The sequence below is a fragment of the Lolium rigidum genome, chromosome 2, assembly GCF_022539505.1.
Source record: "Lolium rigidum isolate FL_2022 chromosome 2, APGP_CSIRO_Lrig_0.1, whole genome shotgun sequence".
Taxonomy (NCBI): domain Eukaryota; kingdom Viridiplantae; phylum Streptophyta; class Magnoliopsida; order Poales; family Poaceae; genus Lolium; species Lolium rigidum.
In genome coordinates, this window is record NC_061509.1 from 47,700,306 (window position 1) to 47,722,387 (window position 22,082).

Genomic DNA, 22,082 nt, shown 5'->3' on the forward strand with positions numbered 1-22,082 from the left:
AAGGATTGGGCCACTCGCTGCAATAATTACTCTCGCACTTTACATACTCGTACTTTATTCAACTGTTACATCAAACCCCCTGAATACTTGTCTGTGAGCATTTACAGTGAATCCTTCATCGAAACTGCTTGTCAACACCTTCTGCTCCTCGTTGGGATCGACATTCTTACTTATCGAAGATACTACGATACACCCCCTATACTTGTGGGTCATCAGTCCTCCCTAAATGAATAACAAGAAGCGGATAAAGAAAAAGCAAGCAAGGACAAAGATGAGGACCCAAAGAAATAACAAGGATCCAAGTACTTACTAACAAAACGTCGACTCTACGACTCCAGGCGAGTAAGGATTTCTTTCTCGCGAGCAGCCTGCTGAGCCATGTTATCGCTTAATGAAGTTTCCACGTCATGAAGTCTTTTTTGAAGATTTTCGACAGCGGCGGCATCTTCTTCAGCCTTTTTGCGAGCTCTTTCGCTTTGCTCTAACTTGATCGTCAGAGCGTCAGCACGTTTGTTAGCTTCCGCAAGAGTCGCTCGCAAAATAAACGACAATAAAATGTCATGACAAAAGAAATGAAGGAGCGCGTTTGTCAGAAGAGGCAGGGAAAAATAGTACCTTCAAGCTTGGTGGCATAATCACGATACCCGATCAATTGGGTACCGAGGCGGATAAATTCCTTCATGGAAGGCTGACGAGAAGACCAAAGAAAAAGGAAATCAATATAGGAAGCAAAAGCTCGACAGCACCAAGCAAAAATCAGAGAGGAGTCAAAAGCAATGCAATGTTCCAAGTATACAAAAAGAGAGAAAGAAGAGATAACTTACATCATCCATTAAAGGAGTCGCGGAACTACCAGTCAGCAAGGTAGGCTCCTTGCCCGGCTCGACCCTAGCCCTTTTCGGAGAAGGGGCATGGGGGCTTGGAACTGGAGTTGGATGCTCGATGTTCTGCTGAGGAGGCGAGGTTTCCTCCACGTCAGGTTGAGCACCCGAAACAACTAAAGTACGCGACGTACTCGTTCGAGCAGCCGCGTCAATAGGTGGATCTTCATCCTCGTCACCACTATAATAAAACAGCGACAATATAAGAAAAAACACAGACAAAATATCGAGAGCAAACAAAAAAGAGTAGCAAAGACTTACGAGCTGACAAGGGCATCCAAGTAAGGGTTGAAAGTTGTCCTTTCTTCAGTAGGAGCAACTTCTTCGACAGGAGATGCGCCGGCTTTGGAGGTGCCCGAATCGGCAACTTCATCCCGTTTTCTCTTGTTCCTTGGAGAAACAGCGGAGGGAAGGGAGTGTGCTGATTCGCTAGCCTCAGAATCGACTTCTTTTTCAGAGGAAGCCGCGGATTTTTGAGAACCCACGACTTCACTCTCAGGGCGAGAAGTACCCTGGTTGTCATCGGTGATAACAGCCCGTTCCTCGACTTCTCCATCTTCGGGAAGAGGAGGAAGAGGTGACGCAGTTTTGTGGTTCTGGACAAGATAGAAAAAGTATCGACATCAATAAATAGCAGTCGACGAAAATAGCCGTACAAAAAGAGAAAAGAAAAGAATAAATGAACAAGCAGACGATACAATATATTACCTGCGGGAGCGCGTTGGTGGTGCTATATGGTGTCACACGGCAAGATGACGGGACGGCGTCTCTCTTGCTCAGCGACGAGATTTTCCGGACAAGTTTTTCTAAGTCCTTGTCCGGTTGTCGCCAGAGTACATACAAAGGGGGTTTTTGCGAGCCTGCAAAGGCTGCATCCTAATCCTAAGGAAGTAGGCTGTGATTTGGATACCCGACAATTCCTTGCCACGAGTATTCTGAAGCTCATGGATGCGAGTCATCAGCGCTTCTGTCGCTGTTTTCTCTTCTTCGGTAGCCTCTGCATCCCAGGACCGGCGGCGACAGATTTTTTCATTGCCATCAAAAGGGGGAATGTTGTGCTCCGCCGAGTTGAGGCTTTCTTCGTGGATATACAACCATTTTTTGCGCCACCCTTGAACTGAGTCAGGGAATTTGACGTCGAAGTATTCGACGTCAGGGCGGACGCAGATAACAACGCCACCTATGTTATAGGCGACATTGGGGGAGCCATTGCGGCGGAGAAGAAAGATGCGTTTCCAGAGAGCCCAGTTCGGTTGGACCCCAAGGAAAGATTCGCAAAGGGTGATAAAAATGGAGATGTGTAGGATGGAGTTGGGGGTGAGATGGTGAAGTTGCAATCCATATACAAAAAGCAACCCACGCAGAAAATCGTGGATGGGGGAGGAAAGGCCTCGGATGAGGTGGTCGACGAAACTGACCCGGTACTCGATCGGAGGAGATGGATAGCTCTCCTCGCTGGGGAAGCGCAGCGACTCTTTCTTCTTGCTGATCCCGAGTTTCTTCAGCAAGTTGATGTCTTGGGCAGAGATTTTGGATCTCTCCCACTCGGTGTTCCCCAGATCTTCTGCCGCCATCTTCGATTCCGGAGTACTGTGCCTAGTGAGCCGCGCCCGCGGTGGCATCAACAATGGTGTGGGAGAGAGGTGCGAGCGTGGTTGAGCTCAAGAAGAGATGGGCGCAATGGAGGATTTTTCGCAGAGGAAAGCAGAGGTGCGGCGCGAGCGAAAGTACGAACGGAGGAAGACGATGACCTTAAGTAGGGGTGCGGCGAATCGACGCACCGTTGGATGGGAAAATTATGCGATGGATGATGAACACGTGGATAAGGGGTAACACCGTCATTTCACTATGAAGGGAAAGAACAAGCGTTACAGTGCATGTGCCAGGAAAAGTGGAGGACGTGTGTCCCCACGACGTGTCAAATTGAAGAGGACTTTGGGCCCACAAGACAGAGAGAGAGCGTTGCTCGCGTCTTCCCGATACAATGGTCGTGGTTATCGTCAGCACTGACGTCACTTTATCAATGGAAAAATATCGGCTTTGATAATTTGAAAAATTGGCGAGAGCCTATGATCAAATACAAGCATTTGTTCATAGCCTTGGGGGCTACTCCCATCGGGAGCGTTGGTCACGCACCCGATAGATATGAAAAGTTCGAGAAAGAATGACAATATAGCGACATGAGGCATCAAAGTGTTGAGCCTACAACCAAGCACTAGTCCTTGGCTGTAGCCTCGGGGGCTACTCCCATCGGGAACGCTGTTCGCGTGCCCGATGAAATTATAAAAAGAGAGAGAGAGAGAGAGAGAGAAGAAAGAAGAAGTAAGCATATTTCGAGTTATACAAATAACTCTGCATATACTCCCATCGGGAAGGCAAGATAAGTCATCCGTTGACTCAATAGAATGTGCTATTCCAGCAGCCGAGAAAGCACTCGACAATATATACTCAGAGCGCCAAAGTCGCGAATAATCTCTGAATGCCGCAAAACTTTGCGAAGGTAAGACCCCAGATCCGTTCTAAGCGGCGTGGCTCCGTCTCTGACGTCGGTTTGCTACTTTTTTCCGTATCAACAGATACGAAGAAAAATCCTAATGGACGCGTTAGGTACTCGATAAAATATGACTGGGACTCGACAGAATGGTAAGACCTTAAGCGGCACCTGTTGAAGTTTACACCAGTATCCCGAGATCATGTCCAGAGACGTGATCTTGAAGTAGGTTTTTGCGGATTGCCACTAGTGCAGTTAACTAGTAACTGATCCGTCAGATGAACTAGCCCCAACTACCGTTATCCCTGTACAATATATAATTGCATATCCAAAGATATGTGATAAATTCGATAGAGTTATTGGATGATTAAAGTTGGAGATTTTCCTTGATTCTTCGATTCAAGCAAAATCTCGGGGGCTACTGACATAGGCATCCCCAATGGGCCTGCCGAAGATAGTACCCGGGATTTACTGAAAGCCCATGACTCGAAGAATAAGAAGATTCGGAAGCCCAAGTTGCTATTAAGGAAAGTTGTATTAGGAAGTATTACTTGTAAATCTTGCGGGACGGGTTAGAAACCCTCCCGGACTCTGTAACTTATGTATTATGAATCCCTCGACTGCACTTCCTATATAAGGGGGAGTCGAGGGACAAAGAGAGGATCGATTCATTGTTTCACGCAACCCTAGTTTTTACATCGTCGAGTACTTTTCGGCTGAAACCTTTGAGATCTACTTGCCCTCTACTTCCGACTAAAACCCTAGTCTACAATCTGTAGGCATTGATAAGTTAATCCCTTGTCAGCTGGTGATCGCTGAGGAAAAAAGAAGGATGCAAACTGCGGTTGCGCTGGCTCAATCCTCGCAGTTGGGCTTAGCAGCAATGAGTGGCAACTTGGGCACACCGGCATTCAAGCCGACCAAGGAAACAAAAGACATTGTGCTGGACCCGGCTTACCCTGAGCGTACCGTTCGTATCGGTGCTGGCCTGAGTGAGGCATAGGAAAGCGCGCTCGTCAACTTCCTCCGTGAGAATCGGAATATCTTTGCCTGGTCTACTGATGACTTGGTAGGTGTTCCGAGGGAGTTGGCTGAGCACTCTTTGAATGTTCGGAAGGATGCGAAGCCGGTAAGAAAGCCCTTACGCCGGTTCGCTGAAGACAGGAGAAAGATCATTGGAGAAGAAGTGACAAAGTTGCTGGTTGCCGGTTTCATCGTGGAAGTACTGCATACCTAGTGGCTAGCCAATCCGGTGTTGGTCGAGAAGAAAAAAGAGGAGGAACCCAAAGCTCCAAAGGTGTGGCGCATGTGCATCGACTACACAAACCTGAACAAGGCTTGCCCGAAAGATCCTTTCCCTTTACCCCGGATTGATCAAGTGATCGATTCTACTGCTGGCTGTGAGCTGTTGTCTTTTCTGGATGCTTATTCCGGTTTGCACCAGATTCCCCTGAAAAAGGAAGATCAAATAAAAACTGCGTTCATTACCCCGCACGGGGCTTATTGCTATGTCACTATGCCTTTCGGTTTGCACAACGCTGGTGCAACGTACCATCGATGTATGCAAAAGTGTCCGTTTGATCAAATTGGAAAAAACGTGCAAGTCTATGTGGACGATGTCGTGATAAAAACTAAGGTAAAAGAAACCTTGATCGATGATCTGAGACAAACGTTTGACAACTTGAGGAGGTTCCGGATGAAATTCAATCCGGCAAAATGCACCTTCGGTGTCCCTGCCGGCAAATTGCTTGGCTTTCTCGTGTCAAGCCGGGGAATAGAGGTTAATCCGGTAAAAATCCGGGCCATCGAAAGAATGACTATACCGCAAGATCTCAAAGATGTGCAAAAGTTTACCGGAAGCTTGTCATCGCTAAGCCGGTTCATAAGCAGGTTGGGGGAAAAGGCCCTTCCACTCTATGCTTTGATGGAAAAATCCGATACCTTCGTCTGGACCCCTCAGGCAGACGCATCATTCAAAGAGCTAAAAACAATGTTGGCAACTGCGCCGGTATTGGCTTCACCGCTAGAAAGAGAGCCCATGCTGTTGTACATAGTAGCAACAAACCGGGTCGTGAGTGTTGTAGTTGTGGTGGAAAGAGAAGAAGAAGGAAAAACCGTGCAAAGGCAGGTATACTACTTGAGCGAGGTGCTCTCCCTCTCAAAACAAAACTACCTATGGCGTGTTCATGGCCGCCACAAAGCTCAAGCACTACTTTGAAGAGCATCCCATGAAGGTGGTGAGTGAGGCACCCATTTCAGATATCATGTGCAACAAGGATGCCAGCGGCAGGATTGCCAAATGGGCAATTCAGCTATCACCGTACGTACCGGTATACGAGAGAAGGGACGCCATAAAATCACAAGCCTTGGCTGATTTCTTGGTCGATTGGGCGGAAATGCAATACAAACCGCCAGAACAAAAAATAGAAAATTGGAGGATGCACTTTGACGGATCCAAGCTCAAAGAGGGTCTAGGTGCCGGTGTGGTTCTCACCTCACCTAAAGGAGATCATCTCCGGTATGTTCTACAAATACACTTCAGGGCATCAAACAATGTCGCGGAGTATGAGGCTCTAGTACATGGGCTCAAGGTCGCAAAAGAAATCGGTGCTCACCGGATCATCTGTTACGGTGACTCAGATCTGGTGGTTCAACAATGTTCCGGAGATTGGGACGGAAAAGATGCTAACATGGCCTCATACCGGTTCCACGTACAAAAGATTGCCGGATTCTTCGAGGGATGTGAGTTTCACCATGTGCCGCGGGCGGAAAATGAAGCCGCAGATACGCTTTCTAAGTTGGGCTCCTCCAGGCAAGAGATCCCTCCCGGAGTGGCTTTGGCTCACCTAAGGACGCCATCGATTAAACCAAGTCCGGAATCGGAGTCAATCTTTGTACCGGAGTCACACGTTGTGCCAATGGACATTGACGAAGGAAACCCGGGGACTGTTCCGGTAAACCCGGGGACTGCAGGATCTAAGCCAGAAGAGGCTATGCTGGTGGACAATATGGAGATAGACGTACCGGTATTTTTGGTTCGGGAAGCACCAACTTGGGTTGAACCTATTAAGGAATTCCCGATCAACGGCACCCTGCCGGTTGACGAAAATGATTCAAAAAGAATCCAAAGGAGATCCAAGGCCTACACCATCATCAATGGAGAGATGTACAGGAGAAGTGTTACCGGTGTTCTCCAAAGATGTGTGGAGCCGGAAGAAGGAAAAGAAATGCTGGCGGAGATTCACCAAGGAGAGTGTGGGCACCATGCCTCATCAAGGGCGCTGGTGGCAAAAGTGTTCCGGCATGGGTTCTACTGGCCCACGGCGCTGGAAAACGCTGAGGATTTGGTGCGAAAATGCAACGGGTGCCAACGGTACGCCAAGCAAAACCATACCCCAGCATCCGGTTTGAAAACTATACCGTTAACCTGGCCGTTTGCTGTTTGGTGCCTTGACATGGTTGGTCCATTCAAAATGGCAAGAGGAAAAATGACCCACATCCTAGTGATGGTGGATAAATTCACCAAGTGGCTTGAAGTGAGACCTATCGCAAAGTGTGATGGGCATACGGCGGTGAAATTCTTGAAAGATGTAATCTTGCGGTACGGCTACCCACATAGCATTATCACTGACAATGGAACAAACTTTGCTCAAGGAGAGTTCAAAAGATTTTGTGAGGATAACAACATCCAGCTGGATCCGTGCTCAGTCGCACACCCGCAAGGCAATGGCCAAGTGGAAAGAACCAATGCTTTGGTGCTTTCCGGTATTAAACCAAGGCTGATAGAACCGCTTGAAAAGACACCGGGATGCTAGCTCGATGAGCTACCATCAGTGCTGTGGAGCATAAGAACAACACCGAACCGGTCTACCGGATACAGTCCATTCTTCATGGTTTATGGGGCGGAAGCCGTGATACCAACCGATATCATCCATGATTCACCAAGGGTTCAACTCTATACCGAAGAAGAGGTAAAAGAGGCCCGAGAAAACGATGTGGACTTGCTCGAAGAAGCAAGAGAGCTGGCTTCGGCAAGAACAGCCATATACCAGCAGAACCTCAGACGCTATCATAGCCGGAAGGTTAATCCGAGAGTATTCTGGGAAGGAGACCTGGTGCTACGCCTAAGGCAACGCACTGAGGGGCGCCACAAACTCTCACCTCCGTGGGAAGGACCCTTCATTGTGAGCAAGGCTCTACACAATGATGCCTACTACTTGATCGATGCACAGGAATCAAAGAAGGGAAAGGCGGACAAGTCAGGAGAGGAGACCAAGCGCCCATGGAACATAGCTTTGCTGCGTCCTTTCTATTCCTGAAGATGTGCTATAAGGAGTTCTTTTTTGTACCTTATACGCTATGAATAAAAGATGCCGACACCTCGAATGAATCTCGGGGACTACCTCTACCGAAATTGCATGCAATGTGTTTATTTTTTCAGTTTACCGGTTGCTTGTTGGACGTTTTTTCATTCCGGTTTAGTAACGTGCTAAACCTACCGGAGTCTTCGACTTTGCTGCTGTCCGCAACCCGGCTTCATGGAAAGCAAGATAAACCGGAAGGAACTAAGCACGTGAAACACGAAAAGAGGGAGTGAGAACAAACAATCCAGAAAAAGTTTAACTAACCCCGGTTATACCGGTTTTTTGTGAAAAATTTCGAGTTATTTCTAAGTTCAAGAAAGTGTTTGCTTGGCAAAAGAACTTTGTGACTCATACGCCAAAACACCCAGAGAGGTAGGCAGAGCCAAAGCAAAAGAACCAAGTGTACATCAGATTGGATGCGGAAACAATTCCGGAATCTTCACAGTGCAAGATAAAAGCAAACAATAAGCAAAGTGCTAAGGTAGCATACGAACTTAACTTAGTAAGTTATCGGTATGAGATACCGGCGTAATCAGTTGTAGCACAACCAAAAGAACTGCGAAGTTTTATCTTACATCAAACACCCCGGCATACCGGGGTAGAATTTAACCGACGTTGTTTTGAGAGAACAGGCATGATTAACACATGATGAGAATATCTAAGCGACATGGGGCTGCAGGCCGACTTCGGGAGCTTCCGGAGGGGCATCGCCTTCTTCCGGAGGGGCATCGCCTTCTCCGGCTTCCTCATCCTCCTCGTCATCAACATCTTCTTCCTCGTCGTCAGTGAGTGCGTCCCTAACGTCGGGAGGAGGAGGGATGAAGGTGCGCATGTGGGCGAATTCCGCAATCCGGTAGGCGCAGTCCTTCCGCTTTGCGGTTAGGACTGGATCCTTGTCAGTGGGCGCATCGCCGCGAAGGCTGTGGAGGGCGTCTAGATCCAGTTCTTCGTACCAAGAACAGGCAACGCGTAGCGCTGCATCTGCTCCGGCACGGGCTGCTGAGCACTTCCACTCGCGGATCCTCTGGCAAGCATCCTTCAGGCGATCGGAGATGAGCTTCAAGTTGGCCGGCATTGCTTCCCCATGCCACAACACCTTGAAGATCTGCATGGCCACATCCGGCAGATCGACCAGGTGCCGGTCCACAGATCGCATGTGCTGGATCCGGGCGGCAAGCGCGACCAAGTGGTCATAAGCGTCCCAGGGCGCATCCGGGTTGCTCATAGCTTGCTCAGCCCTGCGTTCTGCTACCTTCTTCTGCGCATGCGTCTGCGACTCCGGGAAAAGTTCTAGAAAGAAAGAAAAAGAAGAAAAAAAGTAACCGGTGTAAGGACATACCGCCAGAAAACATAAGCTTATAAGCGAAAAAGAAAAGAAGAACGGGTAACTGAAGGCCAGGGCATCGGCCTGCATGACCAACCGGTCATATTCAGCCTGGTCCGTGGCGAGGGTGGCGATCCGTTCTTACGCCTCTTTCTGCGCTCGGGTTTCCTCCTCCAGCTCCGCCCGCAGCACCGCGCTGGTGTTGGTGAATTCCTTCAGAGACTCGTCCAACTTGGCATCAGTTGCAGCCTGGGCCTCCTTCAGCTCCCGCGAATGCCGGAGTTCAGCCTGCATGAGCTGCTCCTTTAGCTTAGAAGAGATGGTCTCCTGAGCGTCCAGAGCTTTGCGGTGCTCCGAGACAAGCTGCTCCTTTTCAGCTGTAAACCGGAAGAAGAGACAGTTAACAAAATGAATCCGGTAGATTCAAGAGATGCAAGACAAACGAAAGAGAAAATGGTACCTTTAAGCGCGGAGAGCTGAGCAGTGAGGTCCTCAACGGAAGTTTCCGGAAGAGCTGGTGTGCAAAGAATTTATAAATACTGAAAGGAAAAAACAACCGGTAAAAAGAAGCCGGTGGTGCAGAAACTAACCTTGGCACTTGCTGTGGGCCTCAGAAAGGTACCGATGCTCCCATAGAAGCTCCTCGAAGAGCTGCTTCCGGGTGTCCAACGTGCTCTGTTCAAGTTAAAAAGTTCCGGTAAGAAGATGCCGGTATTGAAAGAAGTTTCGCGCTAAGAGCTGCGTTTTCAACCCGAAACTCGGGGACTGGCTATGCCGGTTTTTTGTGTTTCTAAGAAATTTTCGCGCTAAGAACTGCGTTCTCAACCCGAAACTCGGGGACTGAGAGGATATACATACAAATTGGAAGGTTGAAAACCGGCATAAATTTGAAGAACTTTGAAGTTTGTGCAACTTACCACCACGTTATTGTTGGCGTCATGCCACTTGGTGTCAAACTCTTTGACCGCGCGCCGAAGCCGGGCGAAGTGTTGCCCAGTGCTCCGAGGGCCAGCAGGATCAACCACCGGTAGCTTGTCCTTCCCGAGGCCGCGCGTCGCTGGGGACATATCTGCTTGATTCCACTTTTCAGCGTATTCAAGCAGATGGCCCAGGTTGGCTTCTCCGCGGTTAAGCTCGGTGATCCGGCCCAACTGAGCTAAGGCCGTCTCACCGACCGCAATGGCGGCGCGGCCGGCGTGCAGTACTAGTGCCTGCGAGCCGGATGAGGTGGAGGTCACCGCGGTGACCATCGCAGCAAGTCCCTGGGCAGTGAGCTTGGCGCCCTCCGGAGGAGTTGGCTTGGCGGCGGCAGGCTTGCCGGTAGGGGCAGCCGGAGGAGGTGTTGGCGTGCCCTTGGATGGCGCGGAAGCTTCTGTTGCTTCCTTTGCCGGGGGAGAGCTTGCCGGCGCGGAAGAATCCGGCACGGTCTTGGAGGGGGAAGAGGCAGGTGCTTTCTTCTTCTTCTTCTTGGGGACGGGAGGAACCAGAGGTTCCACCCTCCCGGCATCTTCAGTACCGGCGCCGGTGTTGGTGGCACCGGTGTCTTTAGCTTCTGGAGGGGAAGATAAATCCTCCTCCGCGCGGTGATCAGAAGGTTAAGGGGCCGCGCGCCCCGCACTTGTGTTGCCTCCCCGAGGGGAGGCAGGAGATTTGCCGGCACCAGAAGGTACCGGACTTGGTTGAGGAGGAGGTGAGGCCCTGGCGGTGTCCTCGGAGGTCTCCGGTCTCATGCCGGTGGCGCTCTTGGTAAGCCTAAGCGCAGGCCTAAAAAGATAAAGAAAAGAGAGAGTCAGAAAAAGCAACCGGATGAAGAAAGTCTCAAGCAAAAGACAAAAGAAAGGAGAAAATCCGGAAGCTTACCGGTAGCGACCGGAAGTTGTTTCCGGTACCACTTGACAGTGCCCTTCTTGCCGGCGTCGCCCTTCCTGGAGCGCTTGGCGGGTGGATCCTCGAGGGGAGGCAGGAGATTTGCCGGCACCAGAAGGTACCGGACTTGGTTGAGGAGGAGGTGAGGCCCTGGCGGTGTCCTCGGAGGTCTCCGGCCTCATGCCGGTGGCGCTCTTGGTAAGCCTAAGCGCAGGCCTGAAAAGATAAAGAAAAGAGAGAGTCAGAAAAAGCAACCGGATGAAGAAAGTCTCAAGCAAAAGACAAAAGAAAGGAGAAAATCCGGAAGCTTACCCGGTAGCGACCGGAAGTTGTTTCCGGTACCACTTGACAGTGCCCTTCTTGCCAGCGTCACCCTTCCTGGAGCGCTTGGCGGGTGGATCCTCGCTCAGGCTGGCCTCGGAGGCCGGAGCCTTGTTCTTCTGGCCCCGAGAGGCGAGATTGTCCAGGAACTCCTGGCCAACCTCTGCTTGCAGGGGTGCAGCGTGCTCCACGACCTGTGGGTTGGCGCTGGCTGAGGGGAGATCTACAAAGAGACAATATATGAGGAAGCGAAAGAACAAAATACTTCAAGAGTAGAGACGTCGTCATCAGAACCGGAATCATTGGCTGAAAAGTTACCGGGGCGCGAGGTATGGGTCCAGCCCATCTTGTGTTTGTTCCCGACCACGTAAGGATCCGGGTCCACCTCATCCAAGGGGCGCTTGCGGCAAGGGCCTCGTGCCTCCGCAGCAATGCGAGGAAAACGCTCGCAGGCCTGAAAAAGAGAAAAAAGATAGTTAGCTACACATCAGAGGCTACCGGAAAAACAATCCGGATTGCTTAAGCTCTTACTTCGGCAGATGGAGGATTGGTAGAGCTGAGGGGAAGGAGGCCCCAGGACCACTCCAACGGCATATCGGTTTGGCAAATTTGCCTAGCCTTAAGGACCACGTCCGTTTTGCTTAGTGTGCAGCTGGTGATCTTAGTGGGATCGCGGGGGCCGCACATTTGGCTCATCTTGTGAACCCGACGCTGGAGGGGGAGCACCCAGCGTGAGATGAACGCGTGGATGATATCGTCAGAACAGATGTCCATGTCCTTGATGAGCTGCTCCATGAACCGGACAATCCGGTTGGTTTCGATATGGGAATTCCCCGGATTGTGCTTCCAGTTGGCCCTCGATGGCGTTCCCGGATGGTAGGCCGGCAGATTGATGAAATCAGCGGCGCCCTTGTTCTTCACATAAAAGAAGGTCTGTTGCCATGCCCGGCATGACTCCAGACCGGAGAATTTGAAAAAGGGGCTCCCCTGGCACGCGCTGATGATGCAAGATCCGCATTGGACCGGAGGTTTGGGCTTGGGAATGTTTTTCCCCTGGACCGAGTTGATCCGAAGACAGAAGAAGCGAGCAAAAGCTTCAAGAGTAGGGAGGAGACCAATGTAAGCCTCCATGAAAGAAACATAGCAAGAAAGATAAAAAATGGCATTGCCGGGAAGGTGATGAGGTTGGAGTTGGTAAAAATCAAGGAATTGGCGAAAGAAGTCTGACTCCGGCAGGCCGAAGCCGCGCTCAAAGTGAGCAGAGAAAACTACGACTTCTCCGGGTTCGGGCGCGGGCTCCCGCTCGTTGCCTGGAATCCAGCAAGACACCTGTGCCGGTATCCTGCGGGAGCGGTACAGCCAATCGATCTCCGGCTGCTTTACATCAGAGCCCTTCCAGGCTCTGCGGGTGATCCCGGCCATGTTCACACCGGAACCTTGGCCGGAGCTGCTGGCCTCCTGGCCCCTTCCGGTACCGGCTTCCAGAGCGGATGATGAAGCATCCATCTGGGCGAGTTCAGCCTCCAGCCCGTTGGAGGCCTGGTCGGCTGAGATTTCTTCCCCGGTAGATGCGGTGGGGGTCTCGCTGTGATGGCTGCTGGTGGCAGGTTCGGAAAGGTACTCTTCGGTAGACATTCTGGCCTAAAAGTTTCCGAGATCTACCCACAAACAGTTTTCCCCAAACCTAGCCGCTCGTGAAGATCTACGAGTAAGAGAAAAAGCAAAAGAAAAGGGAAGATAAATACACTACCGGCCCAGAAGCAATGCAATGAAGGAGGAAGAAATAACTGAGTCTGTGAGGCTAACCTGGGGAGGCGGTGAACGGCGAAGACGTCGGCCGCCGGAGTCAGGCGAGCTAGCAGGCGGAGGCGAAGAACTGAGAGGATGAAGGAGAAGAGGCAGTGGTGGCACTCCGGACAGAAGGTGCGGAGGAGCTGCAGAGAGTCTGTGCGGTGCAGAGCCTCGCGGACCTTCTTCGGAAGATCGCTGGAGAACGGAACTTTGGCGGCGAGCGAGGGCGATGCGAGCGCAGCGAGCAGATGATGCGAAGTGCCGTGGAACTGGGAGAATACAAAGAAGAGGACGATGTGGAACTGCATCGCCCTTTAATAGAGGAAGGAGTAGTGGGCCAGAAACCGCTGGGCCGCGGCGGTTCGCCTCGTGGGCCGCCACGTGGCGCGGAGGTACACACGCGAAAAACAGAAAGCCGCAGGGAGGCCACACGGATCCGGAACGACGGCGAGGATCCGGTGTGGCGCCATAAAAGTCGAAGGGAAGTGACCCCTGACAGTGCTGCTTCAGAAACAGTGTGCATGTCGCTGGCAGGCACTGTATCCGAGAAATTCTCGACTTCGCCGAGGAGAGTTTAATGACAAAGATGCCGAAAGAGACCGGTATGAATGCCGGAAGGTTTGAACTGGTTACCGGAAGGATTAAACCGGTACCTTGAGTGATGGGAACCTAGCATGGTCCGTTGGATAGGATCCACCGGACTATACTAGCTTCGGGGACTAATGTTGGGGGGATGAACCCCGGTATGCCAAAGGCATGCCAAACCGGATGGTTTGAGCTATCAAGATACCGGTTTAAAGGTTGTTCAGGACTAAGAAGTTAAGCGTGTGGCTAAGTAAAACTATACCGGTATCCCAGAAGGGGTATACCGGAACAAGCTAAGAAGGTACCAGATTACGGTACGAGGCTACATCGTAGCACGTCGGCAAGATCGGTCAAAGATGCTCTCAAGAGCTAGAGGACAAGGATGAGCGAAGCACTTCAGCTTTAATCGAAGCTCTGAGGCAAAAGCAGATGATGACGTAAAAGGTACCGGAGGATGTCACCGCTCCTGATTAAAGACATACCGGCGTCACCGGTAGCCAAAGAGGCTTTGTAAAGTAGTTTGTCTAGTCAAAGATGCCATTAGGGTTTCCTAGGGTTTATTCCCCTGTAAGCCACCCTCTCCCCTATATAAGGAGAGGGGGCACACCCTATCGCGGGTATGTATGGACAACGTCCTACCTGGTAACTGATAGCCTGTAACCCAATTTGACCATGGAATAGAGAGATCCATAGTTAAGCTAGTTCTTGTGTTCTTCTTCTACCTCTGGGGATGGGAGTCAAGCTTACCATTGAGATTCCTCGAGGGCTGAAACGTCCTGAGAAGCCTTTGCCTGCTACCAAGTTTGCATCGGAGGGTGGAATGCTTGCAAGAGGCCAGATGCCACTCCTTCCGCATTTCAAGTTGGACAAGAGGGATGAGAATTTGTTGGCCGACTTCGTTGGAAAGATGGGGGTAATCTTCTTCATCACCAGTTCATTTGTAAGATGATAGGAGTGCTTGCTTGATTGTTCATAGTTCATGATAACTAACCTCGTCCTTGCCCTTGTTTGCTTTGTAGGCAAATTTCAACATGGACACGGAGTCGGAAGACATCCGGAAGGCTTGCTATGACATACTTGCGGAAAGTGTCGAAGAACAGGCGCTACATCCCGAAAAGGGACTACTTCGACAAAGTACCGACAAATGAAGTCGGCATCAAGTCCCCTGTTAAGGATGTCTCGGATGAAGAATGGGAAGCTCTAACTGCTCTGTGGGTATCCCCAAGACACAGGGTATGTTTTTTTGCTTCAGTTGCAGTCATTAGTGCTTGCATGGTAGACATGATGCTCATCTTTATAGTGTGCATATTGCTGAATATCATGATTGTGCCCTTCTGCAGAACACATGTATCAAGAACAAGGACGGTCGTCGTTGCGGTCAAATTTCGCCAAAGATCGGCTCTCGTAGCTATGCTTGCTCATCCGTATGCAACTGTAAGAACACTCTTACAGAATTTCCTTTGCATCTTACTCTTGTCTCCACAATCTTATGTTCCGATTCTTGGTGAACATCATTTCCGGAGGGAGGAGCGCGAGAGGTGAAGAGCTAGATGCGATCGACATCTTTAAGGCGACCCATCACAACAAGAAGGATGGTTTCTCTGAGGAAGCTCTAGCTGCAATAGTAAGTGACTTGTTCATTTCACTTTTGTGAACCATTCTTGGACCTGTGCTTTTCCTGAATTGATGAATCTTTTGGAAACGGATCTCCAGGCTGATATGGAAGCTGAGATGGCTATTCCTGTGCCAGAAGGTGCACCGCCAAGGTCTGCAGCCGCTGTTGTTGCAAAGGTTCTTACCAAGGAAGCCAAGCACGAGCACTTTCTCGAAGAATGCTGGACTTCAGCCCAGTTCCACTGTCAAGCTCAACAAGCCCACCGCAGCTGCTGTATCGGCGCATGTTCTTGACCTGGAAGCACAGCTGAAGAGGTCCCAGGAGGAAGCTGAACAGATGAAGCAGCAGTTTGCTGCCATCATGGAAGAAGCAGCTGCCCAGAAGGAGAAGCAAGCGGCAAGTGAAGCCGCACAAGCTCAGCGTGACAAGGACTATATGGAGCTCCTCAAGCGGACTGAGGAAAGTGATAGGAGGCTTGCTCACATGATGTCCGTCTTGGGAGCTTCTGCGAATTAGCTCCTGATGCTGGTCGTATCCCTTTTTTGTGTCCCGCCATGGAACTTGGTCATATCCTGGTAGCGTGACAAGAACTTGGTCATATCTGTGAACTTCTTATTGCGTTGTGGTTGATCTTGTAGTGAATCTGTGAACTTTCTTGGCATGTTGGTGAATCTGTGAACCTGGTCATTTCTGTCTTCGTGACTCGTTGTGAAATTTGCAGATTTTAAATGTTGTCTTTTATATTTCTGTCGTTGAATTTCCTAATTTAATATATGCACTTCGTTGGGCTATTGTGGGCTCTTAAAAGGCCAAGGCCCAAAGTAGCCTAGAAATATATGGGCTCTTAAAAGGCTACAGCCCAACAAATAATTGACCCTAAAAAGGCTGAGGCCCAAAACCTTTGTGGACCCTAAAAAGGACTAGGCCCAAAATCTTCATGGACCCTAAAAGGCCAAGGCCCAAAACTATAATGGACCCTAAAAAGGCCATGGCCCAAAAGTGTAACGGACATTAAAAAGGCCAAAGCCCAAAACTGTAATGGGTCCTAAAAAGGCCACGGCCCAAAACTATAATGGGTCCTAAAAAGGCCACGGCCCGAAACTGTAATGGGTCCTAAAAAGGCCATGGCCCAAAACTGTAATGGGTCCTAAAAAGGCCACGGCCCAAAACTTTAAACAGGCCAGGCCCAATGAAAATTGGCCCAGGCCCAGTAATTACAGCAACTAAAAAGGCCTTTGAAAAAAAATAAGCTAAAAAGGCCGAGGTAATAAGCTAAAAAGGCCAAGGCCCAACAAAGCCGAAAAAAAATCAGAACTAATGGGCTCAGCCCACATAAGGAGCTGAATGGACCGGGCTGAATTCAGATAATGACATTTCTAATTCGTCACAATTTTGCCACGTCGGATTGCCACACTGGACTCGGGGGTAGGTGCCCATGACGTTTTGGGAACGTCATGCCTCTAGTGACGTTTGCAAACGTCACTAAGCTCTACGACGTTTTTAAAGTGGAACGTCTCAAGCAGTCACTGCTGACTCCCAGCTTTCGACATTTTGAAAAGCGTCACCGTAACGTCACAAGTAGCCATCAGTGACGTTTCAGTGACACCTTTATTTTGTCAACTTATGGCAGATTTCTTGTAGTGGCACACCCTATCGCGGGTATGTATGGACGACATCCTACCTGGTAACTGATAGCCTGTAACCCAATTCGACCATGGAATAGAGAGATCCATAGTTAAGCTAGTTCTTGTGTTCTTATTCTACCTCTGGCCAAGGCCAAGTTCATCAGGAATCCATCCGGAATTCATCCACATATAACCAAAACCCTCCCCCGAATCCTCTAGCGCACATTCGGCCCCAACTTAAGCCATCCCATGGCATCTGTCTGTTCACCACAACGACAAGAAGAGTGAAAAGTCTAAGCTTGGGGATGCCCCCGTGGTTCATCCCTGCATATTTCAAGAAGACTCAAGCATCTAAGCTTGGGGATGCCCAAGCCATCCCCTTCTTCATCAACAACTTATCAGGTCGCCTCTAGTGAAACTATATTTTTATTCCGTCACATCTTATGTGCTTTACTTGGAGCGTCAGTGTGCTTTTATTTATGTTTGTCTTTGAATAAAATCGGATCCTAGCATTCCTTGTGTGGGAGAGAGAGACACGCTCCGCTTTTTCATATGAACACTGGTGTTCTTCGTTTTACTTTTAATGTTCATGGCAAAAGTTGAAAGTTGCCGCACTTATTGCTACTTGGTTGAAACAGAAAATGCTTCATGTGGTAATTGGTATATTGTCTTGAATAATTTGATACTTGGCAATTGTTTTGAGCTCTCAAGTAGATCATGTTTAAGCTCTTGCATCATGTAGTTTAAACCTATTAGTGGAGAACTACCGTAGAGCTTGTTGAAATTTGGTTTGCATGATTGGTCTCTCTAAGGTCTAGATATTTTCTGGTAAAAGTGTTTGAGCAACAAGGAAGACAGTGTAGAGTCTTATAATGCTTGCAATATGTTCTTATGTAATTTTTGCTGTACCGGTTCATACTTGTGTTTGCTTCAAACAACCTTGCTAGCCAAAGCCTTGTACCGAGAGGGAATGCTTCTCGTGCATCCAAAACCTTGAGCCAAAACCTATGCCATTTGTGTCCACCATAACTACCTACTATGTGGTATTTTTCTGCCATTCCAAGTAAATACTTCATGTGCTACCTTTAAACAATTCAAAAGTTATTATCTCTTATTTGTGTCAATGTTTTATAGCTCATGAGGAAGTATGTGGTGTTTTATCTTTCAATCTTGTTGGGCAGACATTCACCAATTGATACGCGTAAAGCACACGCCCGTTGGGAACCCCAAGTGGAAGGTGTGATGCGTACAGCAGCAAGTTTCCCTCAGTAAGAAACCAAGGTTTATCGAACCAGTAGGAGTCAAGGATCACGTGAAGGTCGTTGGTGACGGAGTGTAGTGTGGCGCAACACCAGGGATTCCGGCGCCAACGTGGAACCTGCACAACACAATCAAAGTACTTTGCCCTAACATAACAGTGAGGTTGTCAATCTCACCGGCTTGCTGTAAACAAAGGATTAGATGTATAGTGTGGAAGATAATGTTTGTTTGCGAAGAACAAGTAAAGAACAATTGCGGTAGATTGTATTTCAGATGTAAAGAATGGACCGGGGTCCACAGTTCACTAGTGGTGTCTCTCCGATAAGAAATAGCATGTTGGGTGAATAAATTACAGTTGGGCAATTGACAAATAAAGAAGGCATAACAATGCACATACATATATCATGATGAGTACTATGAGATTTAACCAGGGCATTACGACAAAGTACATAGACCGCTATCCAGCATGCATCTATGCCTAAAAAGTCCACCTTCAAGTTATCATCCGAACCCCTTCCAGTATTAAGTTGCAAACAACAGACAATTGCATTAAGTATGGTGCGTAATGTAATCAACAAAAATATCCTTAGACAAAGGATCGATGTTTTATCCCTAGTGGCAACAACACATCCACAACCTTAGAACTTTACATCATCTGTCCCGGATTCAATGGAGGCATGAACCCACTATCGAGCATAAATACTCCCTCTTGGAGTTACAAGTATCAACTTGGCCAGAGCCTCTACTAGCAACGGAGAGCATGCAAGAACATAAACAACATATATGATAGATTGATAATCAACTTGACATAGTATTCAATATTCATCGGATCCCAACAAACACAACATGTAGCATTACAAATAGATGATCTTGATCATGATAGGCAGCTCACAAGGTCTAACATGATAGCACAATGAGGAGAAGACAACCATCTAGCTACTGCTATGGACCCATAGTCCAGGGGTGAACTACTCACACATCGATCCGGAGGTGATCATGGCAATGAAGAGCCCTCCGGGAGATGATTCCCCTCTCCGGCAGGGTGCCGGCGGCGATCTCCTGAATCCCCCGAGATGGGATTGGCGGCGGCGGCGTCTCTGGAAGGTTTTCCGTATCGTGGCTCTCGGTACTGGGGTTTTCGCGATTAAGGCTTTAAGTAGGCGGAAGAGCGGAGTCAGAGGCGTCACGAGGGGCCCACACACTAGGGCGGCGCGGCCCCACCCTTGGCCGCGCGGCCCTGGCGTGGCGTCGCCTCGTCGCCCCACTTCGTAATCCTTTCGGTCTTCTGGAAGCTTCGTGGAAAAATAAGACCCTGGGCGTTGATTTCGTCCAATTCCGAGAATATTTCCTTTGTAGGATTTCTGAAACCAAAAACAGCAGAAAACAAGCAATCGGCTCTTCGGCATCTCGTCAATAGGTTAGTGCCGGAAAATGCATAATAATGACATAAAATGTATATAAAACATGTGAGTATCATCATAAAAGTAGCATGGAACATAAGAAATTATAGATACGTTTGAGACGTATCACCAATGGACTAGTGGCACATCCGCTTATCCAATAATTTTGCAAAAAGAGCTGGCAACGGGGTTCCCAGCCCCAATTAATCAACTTTCATTAATAATTCTCTTCACATGTTTTGCCCCGATTCATCAGTAAGCAACTTAATTTTGCAAATAGACACTCCTCCATGATATGTGAAATGTTGGAAGGCACCCGAGGATTCGGTTAGCCATGGCTTGTAAAAGAAAAAGGTTGGGAGGAGTGTCATCCATAAATAAAACTAAAGTACATGTGTAAACAAAAGAGAAGAGGGATGATCTACGCCTTGCTGGTAGAGATAACGTCCTTCATGGGAGCCTCTCTTTGAAAGTCTGTTTGACGAGGGGGTTAGAGTGCCCACTACCATTCGTTGACAACAACAAACACCTCTCAAAACTTTACTTTTATGCTCTCTATATGATTTCAAAACTTGAAAAGCTCTAGCACATGATTTAATCCCTGCTTCCCTCTGCGAAGGGCCTTTATTTTACTTTATGTTGAGTCAGTTTACCTAATTCCTTCTATCTTAGAAGCAAACACTTGTGTCAACTGTGTGCATTGATTCTTACATGCTTGCTTATTGCACTCATCATATTACTTTGTGTTGACAATTATCCATGAGATATACATGTTGAAAGTTGAAAGCAATTTCTGAAACTTAAATCTTCCTTTGTGTTGCTTCAAAACCTTCTATTAAGAATCTATTGCTTTACGAGTTAACTCTTATGCAAGACTTGTTGATGCTTGTCTTGAAAGTACTATTCATGAAAAGTTTTTGCTATATGATTCAGTTGTTTAGTCATTATCTATTTGTTAGTAAACTATAGACCATTGCTTTGAGTCACTTCATTCATCTCATATGCTTTACAATAGTATTGATCAAGATCATGTTGGTAGCATGTCACTTCAGAAATTATTCTTTTTATCGTTTACCTACTCGAGGGAGAGTAGGAACTAAGCTTGGGGATGCTTGATACGTCTCCAACGTATCTATAATTTCTTATGTTCCATGCTAGTTTTATGACAATACTTACATGTTTTATTCATACTTTATATCATTTTTATGCATTTTCCGGTACTAACCTATTAACAAGATGCCGAAGGGCCAGTTCCTGTTTTCTGCTGTTTTTGGTTTCAGAAATCCTACACAGGAAATATTCTCGGAATTGGACGAAACAAAATCCCACGGCCCTATTTTCCACGGAGGGTTCCAGAACATCGAAGAAGAGTCGGAGGCGGCCAGCAGGGGGGCCACCCCATAGGGCGGCGCGGCCAGGCCCCCTGGCGCGCCCAGGTGTGGGGAGCCCACCCCCTGGCTCCCCCGACGCTGCCTCTTCGCCTATATATTCCTTCGTATCGGAAAACCCTAGTACCGAGAGCCAAAATATGAGAAAAGTTCCAGAGACGCCGCCGCCGTCAACCCCATCTCGGGGGGTTCTGAAGATCTCCTCTGGCACCCTGCCGGAGAGGGGAATCATCACCGGAGGGATCTACATCAACATGCCCGCCTCCGGACTGATGCGTGAGTAGTTCATCCTTGGACTATGGGTCCATAGCAGTAGCTAGATGGTTGTCTTCTCCTATTGTGCCATTATGTTTAGATCTTGTGAGCTGCCTATCATGATCAAGATCATCTTATTGTAATGCTACATGTTGTGTTTGTTGGGATCCGATGAATATGGAATACTATGTCAAGTTGATTATCGATCTATATCATATATGTGTTGTTTATGATCTTGCATGCTCTCCATTGCTAGTAGAGGCTCTGGCCAAGTTGATACTTGTAACTCCAAGAGGGGGTATTTATGCTAGATACTGGGTTCATGCCTCCATTGAATCTGGGACGGTGACAGAAAGTTCTAAGGTTGTGGATGTGCTGTTGCCACTAGGGATAAAACATCAATGCTTTGTCTAAGGATATTTGTATTGTTTACATTACGCACAGTACTTAATGCAATTATCTGTTGTTTGCAACTTAATACTGGAAGGGGTGCGGATGCTAACCCGAAGGTGGAATTTTTAGGCATTGATGCATGCTGGATAGCGGTCTATGTTCTTTGTCGTAATGCCCTAAGTAAATCTCATAGCAGTCATCATGATATGTATGTGCATTGTTATGCCCTCTCTATTTGTCAATTGCCCAACTGTAATTTGTTCACCCAACATGTTATTTATCTTATTGGAGAGACACCACTAGTGAACTGTGGACCCCGGTCCATTCTTTTACATCTGAAATACAACCTACCGCAATCATTGTTCTCTCGTTGTTCTTTGCAAGCAAACATCATTCTCCACACCATACGTTTAATCCTTTGTTTTCAGCAAGCCGGTGAGATTGACAACCTCACTGTTAAGTTGGGGCAAAGTATCTTGATTGTGTTGTGCAGATTCCACGTTGGCGCCGGAATCCCTGATGT